This window comes from Symphalangus syndactylus, chromosome 8 (assembly GCF_028878055.3).
Source record: "Symphalangus syndactylus isolate Jambi chromosome 8, NHGRI_mSymSyn1-v2.1_pri, whole genome shotgun sequence".
In the NCBI taxonomy this organism is placed as follows: domain Eukaryota; kingdom Metazoa; phylum Chordata; class Mammalia; order Primates; family Hylobatidae; genus Symphalangus; species Symphalangus syndactylus.
This window is the reverse complement of record NC_072430.2, coordinates 71,691,584-71,701,528: the sequence shown is the minus strand read 5'-3', so window position 1 is coordinate 71,701,528 and position 9,945 is coordinate 71,691,584. Positions and strand designations below refer to the sequence as shown.

Sequence of the window (9,945 nt, the reverse complement as noted above, 5' to 3'; positions counted from 1 at the left end):
TCCTTCGAGCTGGAATCGAACCAGCGACCTAAGGATGTCCACAAACGTCTCTGCAGTCTACAGTCCTCCGCTGTACCAGCTGAGCTATCGAAGGATGCACGCTGCTCAGGCGGGGTCATTGGATTTTCCGCAAATGGAGGAAGCCAAGTCCCTGGACCGCCGGAGATCCAATACTCGTTGAGTTAATTGGAACCCGACTTGGAAGAGAACTCTGCGCCAGTCTCCACCGCGCCCCTTTCCGGACGGAGCGAATCCTCTGGGCAGGGGGGTGCCTGGCGTCTCTCGGGCGCTGACAGCCACGACTCACGAGGAGGAGCTCTCACTTGTGGCCTTCTTCTCCCTCTGCATCGCTCTTTCTGCTTGTGAAGATGACAGCCCTTAGAGGCCAGAGGGAAAATGAGGTAAGACGGCGAGGGCAGAAAGGCTGGTGAGACTGATGGGTGGGTCCAGTGGAGGAGGGGACACTGGAGGAGGAAAGGGGGAGAACCAGCATGGGCGTGGTGTAAGCAGCTTCCAACCCCAGCCTAGCGTCAGGGTCTGATGGAAGACCCTAAGGGGGCACTGCCCTAACAGCCTGTCCTCTACTTCCCACCACCTCAAACACACTCCTCTCGATGTGCTCGGCCCTTCTACCCACAGTGTCCTATGCTCACTTTTTGGAGTATTGAGGCATAATGGGAAGAGAGGGAGGAAATACAGCAGGATAGGTGGAGGCTGGGTATGGTGGCTCGCGCCACAATACCAACAATTTAGCGGGCGGAGGCGAGAGGGGCGCCTGAACCCAGGAGTTCGAGATCAGCCTGGGCAACACAGGGAGAAGCCGTCTCTACAGAAAAACTTTAAAAAATTATCCGGGTATGGTGGCCTGCACCTGTGGTCCTAGCCACTCAGCAGGCTGAGGTGGGAGGATCATTTGAGCCCAGGGGTTCGAGGCTACAGTAAGCTGTGATCTTGCCACTGCACTCCAGCCTGGGCGACGGAGACCATTAAAAAAAAGAAGATATGTGGGGAAAGAGTAGGGCCAGGGGCTCACAGATCACCATGTGATACCCACTACCTCTAACCCCAAGGGCCAGCATAAAAGCTTCGATCCAATCCTCTGCTACTGACCAAGAATCCTTTCCCAGAGGCTGCTGCTTTCTAAAGTAGGGGCCCCTGGAAAGAAAAAGGGGCTGATAGAGGACACCAGGTGAGCTTTGGACCCCTTACCTAGGCCCCAAATTCTTACAAAGTCTTCATATCCCATATGGTGTGTGTCCACTATCCCAAGACCACTTATCACCCACACAAACAGTGAGACAGGTACTGGTGGCACAGCAAGCCGAACCCAAAAGACCCACCCTTTATTGAGCTTATAGGGGAAAAGTCAGGGATCACTCACACTTTTGCTGATGACCAAACACCACTCAATGGCCCACCTCTGTTTTTTCCCTCAAAGCACCAAGCCTAGATTCCAAAAAACCTGGTACCGCCACATCTTATCAAGGACATATCCAGTATAGACCAAAGGTTCTACTTTGGTTTCTGTTTGCTGATCTCTGCAGCAATGTCATTGGAGGCTGGGATCTCTCTGGGGCTGCAGAGCTACAGAATGTTGCTGGGGCACTGGTGAGTCCACAGCTCCACCCCTTTCCACCAGCAGTGGGAAGCAGGAAATGCTAATACAGCAGAGAAGAGGTAGGGAGTAGGCCATAGGGGGAGAACAGGAGCTGCTTTCCAGGAGGGGAAGACATGTGTAGTCTCTAGTTTGAGACGCAGAGTGAAAAAGCGGTTATGCCCATCGGGTAGGGGAGAGTGGTCACCTGGTTCCCAGAAGGCCTCTGAGAACCAAATTTCCCTCACTGTTTTGCTTGCAGTGCTCTCTGTGATAACTCATCTGTACGTCAGGTGTCTGAAGAATTTTTTTTTTCCCCAGAGCATAGGACGGGACCAGGGGGCACTCATTGTGGTTCCTCTCTGGCCCATACTTTGATTAACCCACTTCATATTCCCAGAGGTGAAGCCCCAATTGGTGAAAGTCAACCCATTTCCTGCTTCATGCTCTCAGATTGTGCCAGCTATATTCTTCTTGTAGAAGGTGCAGCCTTCCAGCTGTGCCTCCAGAGCTCCCACATAAAAGTTAGCATGCTGCTCAGATGCAACAAGCCAGTGGCCTGAGGAGGTGAAATTGTGTGCCTCTGCAAGGTGGCAGCTGCCACCCAAGCTTCAATTCTGCTCCCTGCCATGGACCCAACAGCCCCCAACCCTCCCAGGTCACTGAAGTTCTTCCCAAGTCTGCCCTTTTATACTCCCTTTCCCTCTCTCACACCTTCACAACTAGCAAGACACTTGGTGTAGGTGTTTTTTGCAGACTTTGAACTGACTGGAAGGTATCTTTCTTCTTCCAGCAGGAGCCCAAAGGTTACTGTAGCAACATTAAAAGGTGTAAAGGCTCAGGAAATGTGAGGCTTCGTGTATGTGGCAAGGGGGCACATTTTTGTTCTCAACCTGAAGGAAAATGTTATGGAGCCAGTGGAAGTTCTATTCATTAAAAAAAAATCTCAGGGCGGCAGCTCTCTCCCACAAACAGACAAAACAAAACAGAAATGAACATTTTCTGTCTGTATACATCTATACATTACAAGCAAAAGATAACAAGAGAAAGAGTCAGAGAAAAACAGAGAGAGAGAGAGAGAGAATGCTCAGATAGAAAAGCATTGCTAGAGACCTGGAGAAGGAGATGAGAGAGAGAGAGCATAGAGAGCATTTTTTTGTTTTGTTTTCCTGAGGATGTCACAGTTGCCTCTGACCCTTTTCTCTTCCAGCAGGCTTGGCCTTCTGGGAGTTGATGGTGGGCCCACTGGTTTAATAGACCGAGAGGTCTATCAGTGGTGAGCACACAATGTTGCTAGAGTCAGTGGCCCTCAGCACCCAGAGCAATCTGTGGATAAAAGTGAAAGAGCTCTTGGATCGTGTGGGTGCGAAGGGGGTTGTGGGGAGGGGCTGACTGGGTCACAAAGCAGAAGCAAGGGGTGGTTTGCGTTGAAGAGTACCTGTCCCTGTTCTGTGGGAAGAATGAGTGGGCTTGCGGGCGTGTTTCCTGGCCACAGCACAGGTGTGGAAACCAGGTGATCAGGAAAGGTTTCTCTGGGTTTTGACTGGGAGGGTGTGGGTGGATACTAGTTGGAGGCTGCAGGGCGTTTGACCAGGCACCAGGTGGCATTGCGTGCAAAAGTATCAGGCACTTCCTTCGAGCCGGAATCGAACCAGCGACCTAAGGATGTCCACAAACGTCTCCGCAGTCTACAGTCCTCCGCTCTACCAGCTGAGCTATCGAAGGTTGCACGCTGCAAGAGCTGGGTCACTGGACTTTCTATAAATGGAGGAAGCCAAGTCCTTGGAACGCTGGAAGTTCAACACACTTTGAGTTGACTGGAACCCGCCGTAGAAGAGAACCTTGCGCTGGTTGCCACCGCGCCCCTCTCAGGATGGAGCAAATCCTCTGAGTGTGGTTTCCTCGCGTCCCGGAGCGCTGATAGCCACAATCCAGGACGGGAGGCTCTCACCTGTGGCCTTCCTTCACCTGTGCATCTCCCTTTTTACAAGTGAGGATGACAGCCCTCAGTGAAAGAAAATAAGAGGGTGAGAGGGCTCGGTCACAGGGATGGGTGAGGTGGGTGGGTGGATCCTGTGGGACAGGGGTTGCAGGAGGAGGAAAGAAGAACTCGGAAAGCTTCTGGGTGGGCGGCCTCTATCCGCAGACCAGCTTCAGGGTCTGCTGGAAGTCCTTAAGGAGCCCTTTCCTGAAACTCTGGCCTTCCTACTCCCTTCCCGGCCAACACACACATGCCCCTCCTCCCGATGTGCCCCCGCCCTTTTCCCTACAGTGTCCTATGCTCGCTTTTTGGCACATTCAAGTATGCTAGAAGTGAGAGAGAGAACAAATGGGACTAGGTGAGAAGAACTCGGCCAGGGTTTGCAGATGCACTGTGATACCCTCCTTCCTCCCCAGCGCCCACCTGGGCCTTGGCTTCCCTCCTCTGCAAACTGACCAAGAACTCTTTTTTTTTTTTTCCCCCGAGAGGCTGCGTCTTTCTGAAGTAGGACAAGTATATTAGTCCGTTTTCATGCTGTGGATAAAGACATACCCGAGACTGGGATGAAAAAGAGGTTTAATTGGACTCACAGTTCCACATGGCTGGGGGGGCCTCAGAATCATGGCTGGAGGTGAAAGGCATTTCTTCTTGTTCTCCTTTTTTTTTTTTTTTTTTTTTTTTTTTTTTTTTTGAGACGGAGTTTCCCTCTTGTTGCCCAGGCTGGAGTGCAATGGCGCGATGTCAGCTCACCGCAACCTCTGCCTCCCAGGTTCAAGCGATTCTGCTGCCTCAGCCTCCGGAGTAGCTGGGATTACAGATATGTGCCACCACGCCCGGCTAATTTTGTATTTTTAGTAAAGACTTGGGGTTTCTCCATGTTGCCCAGGCTGGTCTTGAACTCCCAACCTCAGGTGATCCGCCCTCCTTGGCCTCCCAAAGTGCTGGGATTACAGGCGTGAGCCACCGCTCCTGGCCAAGTTACTTCTTACATGGCAGAGGCAGGAGAAAATGAGAGAGAAGCAAAAGCAGAAACCCCCGGTAAACCCATCAGATCTTGTGAGACTTATTCACTATCCCGAGAATAGCACTGGGAAAACCGCCCCCCGTGGTTCAGTTATCTCCCCCTGGTCCCTCTCACAACACGTGGGAATTTTGGGAGATACAATTCAAGTTGAGATTTGGGTGGGGACACAGCCAAACCATATCATTCCGCCCCTGGCCTCTCCAAATCTCACGTCCTTACATTTCAAAACCAATCATGCTTTCCCAACAGTTCCCCAAAGTCTTAACTCATTCCAGCATTAACCCAAAAGTCCACAGTCCAAAGTCTCATCTGAGACAAGGCAAGTCCCTTCTGCCTATGAGACTGTAAAATCAAAAGCAAAGCTCGTTACTTCCTAGATACAATGGGGGTACAGGTATTGGATAAATATAGCCATTCCAAATGGGAGAAATTTGCCAAAACGAAGGGGTTACAGAGCCCATGCAAGTCCAAAATCCAGCGGGGCTGTCAAATTTTAAAGCTTCAAAATGATCTCCTTTGACTTTAGGTCTCACACCCAGGTCACACTGATGCAAGAGGTGGGTTCCCATGGTCTTAGGCAGCTCCACCCCTGTGTCTTTGCAGGGTACAACCTCTCTCAGAGCTGCTTTCCTGGGCCGGTGTTGGGTGTCTGCAGCTTTTCCAGGTGCACGGTGCAAGCTGTCAGTGGATCTACCATTCTGGGGTCTGGAGGACAGTGGCCCTCTCCTCACAGCTCCACTAGGCAGTGCGCCAGTAGGGACTCTGTGTGGGGGCTCTGACCACACGTTGTCCTAGCAGAGGTTCTCCATGAGGGCCCCACCCCTGCAGCAAGCTTTTGCCTGGGCATCCAAGCGTTTCCATATATCTTCTGAAATCTAGGAGGAGGTTCCCAAACCTCAATTCTTGACTTCTGTGCACCCGCAGGCTCAACACCACGTGGAAGCTGCCAAGGTTTGGGGCTTCCACCCTCTGAAGCCACAGCCCAAGGTGTATGTTAGCCTCTTTCAGCCACAGGTGGAGCAGCTGGGACACAGAGCACGGAGTTCCTAGGCTGCACGCAGCACTAGGACCCTGGGCCCAGCCCAGGAAACCACTTTTTCTTCTGGGCCTGTGATGGATGGGAGGGGCTGCCCTGATGGTCTCTGACATGGCCTGGAGACATTTTCCCCATGGTCTTGGGGATTAACATTCGGCTCCTTACTACTTATGCAAATTTCTGCAGCCAGTTTGAATTTCTCCCCAGGAAATGAGTTTGGGTTTTTCTTTTCTATCACATAGTCAGGCTGCAAATGTTCCAAACTTTTATGTTCTGCTTCCTGTATAAAACTGAACGCCACCGGGCGTGTTGGCTCACACCTGTGATCCCAGCACTTTGGGAGGCCGAGGCGGGCGGATCACAATGTCAGGAGATTGAGACCATCCTGGCTAACACGGTGAAACCCCGTCTCTACTAAAAATACCAAAAAAAATTAGCCAGGCGTGGTGGCAGTCGCCCGTAGTTCCAGCTACTCGGAAGGCTCAGGCAGGAGAATGGTGTGAGCCCGGGAGGCGGAGCTTGCCGTGAGCTGATATCGCGCCACTGCACTCCAGCTGGGTGACAGAGCAAGACTCTGTCTCAAAACAAACAAACAAACAAAAAAACTGAATGCCTTTAATAGTACCCAAGTCACCTCTTGAATGCTTTGCTGCTTAGAAATTTCTTCTGCCAGATACCCTAAATCATCTTACTCAAGTTCAAAGTTCCACAAATCTTTAGGGCAGAGGCAAAATGCTGTTAGTTTCTTTGCTAAAACATAACAAGAATAATCTTTGCTCCGTTTCCCAACAAGTTCCTTATCTCCATCTGAGACCACCTCAGCCTGGATTTTATTGTCCATATCACTATCAGCATTTTGGGTAAAGTCATTCAACAAGTCTCTAAGAAGTTCTAAACTTTCCCACATTTTCGTGTCTTCTTCTGAACCCTCCAAACTGTTCCAACCTATGCCTGTTACCCATTTCCAAAGTCGCTTCCGCATTTTTGGGTATCTTTTCAGCAATGCCCCACTCTACTGGTACCAATTTACTGTATTAGTCCATTTTCACGCTGCTGATAAAGACATACCCCAGACTGGGCTGAAAAAGAAGTTTAATTGGACTTACAATTCCACATGGCTGGAGAGGCCTCAGAATCATGGTGGGAGGAGAAAGGTACTTCTTACATGACAGTGGCAGGAGAAAATGAGAGAGAAGCAAGAGCAGAAACCCCTGATAAACCCATCAGATCTTGTGAGACTTATTCACGAGAATAGCACAGGAAAGACTGGCCCCCGTGATTCAATTACCTCCCCCGGTTCCCTCCCACAACACGTTGGAATTTTGGGAGATACAATTCAAGTTGAGATTTGGGTGGGGACACAGCCAAACCATATCAGCAAGGTTCTGTGGATTTCTTGGAAAAAAATAAAAATAAAAATAAAATAAACAAACAAAAAAATGGTGGTAGAGGACAGAGGTGTGAGTTTCTCCTGACCCCACGTCTTTGCAAAGGTTTCAGATCCCATCTGGTGTATGCCCACCACCCCAAGACCACTGAGACACCCCCCCAAAGCTGAACACCTAGTGGGGGTACAGCAAGCCACCCCCAAGGGACCTAGCGTCCATTGAGTTTAAGTCCACTCCGTGTCTTATGCTAAGTGGGTCTGGATGGCCAAAGGTGAGAGTCAGATGCACGAACACCCCTTGCTACTCTCTGTCATGTCCCAGACTGGAAAAGTGGGCATCTGGGGTTCACCCTCGCTTGTGCTGGTCGCCAAAGCCCAATACCTGGCCCCCTTCTGCTTTTGCCCTCAAAACACCAAACTGAGGTTTCAGAGGACCCGTGCCTCCATGTCCCATCAGAAACATATCTAATGAAGACCTAAGGTGCTACCTTTGGGCCCTGTTCACTGGTCTCTGTTTTTGGTGTCATTGGAGACTGGGGTCTCTCTGCGGCTCCACAGCCATAGAATCGTCTCAGAGCACGGGTGAATCCACAGCTTGGCTCCTTTCCATTGGCAGTGAGAAGTGGGAAAGATTGACACAGCTGGGGGAATGTGAGGGGAATAGGCAGTGTTGGGGGAAATCATCTGCTGCTTTCCAGGAGAAGACACATACAGTCTCCAGTTTGAGACCCACAATGAAGCAGTTCTTGTGGCCATAGAGGGTAGGGGAGGGCAGGGACCCAGTCCTCAAAGGGCTTCAGAGGGCCATGCTCCCGTGGACCACTGGGCAGAGACAGACAGAGAGAAATATACAGAGACAGAGAGAGAAATTGTGAAAGAGAGACAGAGAATGAGTTAGAGACAGAGGTGAGGCAGTAATAGCCCAAGAAGGAAATGAGAGGGAGAGGGTGAGTTCATGGATGGTATCATGGTTGTCCTCGATCCTACACCATTGTCCTGAATGCTTGATGGTCTCCTGGGAGCTTGGCCTTCCAGGGTTTGCCAACCTCGTCGGGAGAACTTGGTCACAGATGAATCCAGCTGTGTTGCCAGATTCCCCAGCAGTGCTTAGGTCGAAAAGCAGCCTGTGAATAAAAATGAAACAGCCCTGAGATGGTAAGGTTTGGATGGGGGGATTGGCTGGGTCACAAAGCAGAAGTAAGGGGCACTTTGCAATGAAGTGTACTGGCAACAGCACAGGCATGGCAAGCAAGGTAATCTGGATAAGGCTTTGCTGGGTTTTGCCTGGGAGAGTGTGGCAACAGCAGGGCCTTTGACCAGGCAGAGGTGCAGCCAGGGAGCATTGGTGTGTGCACAAAAGACTCAGACACTTTCCTCAAGCAGGAATTGAACCAGCAACCTAAGGATGTCCACAGATGTGTATAGTCCTCCACTCTATCAACTGATCTCTCAAAGAGTACACAAAGTTAGAGCTGGGTCACTAGACTTTCTGCAAATGGAGGACACCGAGTCCCTGGCATGCCAGAGGTCCAATATGTGTTGGGTTGGTTGGAACCTGCCTTGGAAGAGAACCCTGTGCTCTTGTTGCCCAGCCTGTGGTGCAATGGCACGATCTTGGCTCACTGCAACCTCCACCTCCCAGGTTCAAGCAATTCGCCTGCTTCAGCCTCCCGAGTAGCTGGGATTACAGGCATGTGCCACCACGCCCAGCTAATTTTGTATTTTTAGTAGAGACTTGGGGTTTCTCCATGTTGGTCAGGCTGGTCTCGAACTCCTGACCTCAGGTGATCCGCCTGCCTCGGCCTCCCAAAGTGCTGGGATTACAGGTGTGAGCTACTGTGCCCGGCCCGGAATAAAACAGTTTTACTTCTTCATTTAAACATGGATGGCTTCCATTTTAATTTTTTTTGCATTACTGTTCAAGAATCTCCATACATTGCTGATGATAGTGATGAAAGCAGATGTCCTTGCTTATCCTAATCTCACAGGGAAATCAGTCAGTCTTTCATCATTAAGTGTATTGTTAGCTGAAAGTTTTTCATAGCTGCCCTTTATCAGATTGAGAAAAGGCCCTTCTATTTCTAATTTGCTGAGAGTTTATATGAGAAGCAAATGTGTAGCGGGCATTGGTGGCTCATGTCTATAATCTCAGCGCTTTGGAAAGCCAAGACGAGAGGATCACTTGAGCCCGGGAGTGCAAGACCAACCTGGGCAACAAAGTGAGAACCCATCTTTACGAAAAATTTTAAAACATTATCAGGGCACCAGGCGCGGTGGCTCACGCCTGTAATCCCAGTACTTTGGAAGGCCGAGGGCGGAACACCTGAGGTCAGGAGTTCCAGACCAGGCTGGCCAACATGGTGAAACCCCATCTCTACTAAAAATACAAAAAATTAGCCGGGTGTGGTGGCGGGCACCTGTAATCCCAGCTACTCGGGAGGCTGAGGCAGGAGAATCGCTTGAATTTGGGAGGCGGTGGTTGCAGTGAGATCACGCCACTGCACTCCAGCCTGGGCAACAAACAGCGAAATTACATCTCAAAAAAAAAAAAAAAAGGAAAGAAAAAAATGTTATCAGGGCATGATGGCACACACTGGTAGTCCCAGCTACTCAGGAGGCTGAGGCAGGAAGATCACTTGAGCCTAAGAAGTTGAGGCTGTAGTGAGCTATGGTTGTGCCACTGCCCTCCAGCTTGGGGGACAGAGGGAAACCCCCATCTCTAAAAATATAAGTAAGTAATAAATAAACGAATGTGAAATTTTGACAAATGATTTGTCTACATCTTTTGATATAATCATGTTTTTCTTCTTAATATAATATAGTTTGTTAATATAATAAATTACATTGATTAATTTTGAATATCAAACCAAATTTGCTTTTCTGGGATAAATCCCCCTTGATTCTGATGTATCATTATTTTATA

The 9,945-nt window shown here is 49.9% G+C and overlaps 2 non-coding genes across 2 annotated transcripts; both read right to left on the bottom strand.

The window, feature by feature from the left end:
- Nucleotides 1-94, bottom strand: TRNAY-GUA (transfer RNA tyrosine (anticodon GUA)). Its single transcript has 2 exons — nt 58-94; nt 1-36 (listed from the first exon to the last, which is right to left on the bottom strand). It is a non-coding gene; the product is annotated as a tRNA-Tyr (tRNA).
- Nucleotides 95-3,225: 3,131 nt separating this feature from the next.
- TRNAY-GUA (transfer RNA tyrosine (anticodon GUA)) lies at nt 3,226-3,319 on the bottom strand. Its single transcript has 2 exons — nt 3,283-3,319; nt 3,226-3,261 (listed from the first exon to the last, which is right to left on the bottom strand). It is a non-coding gene; the product is annotated as a tRNA-Tyr (tRNA).
- Between the last annotated feature and the right edge of the window lie 6,626 nt (nt 3,320-9,945).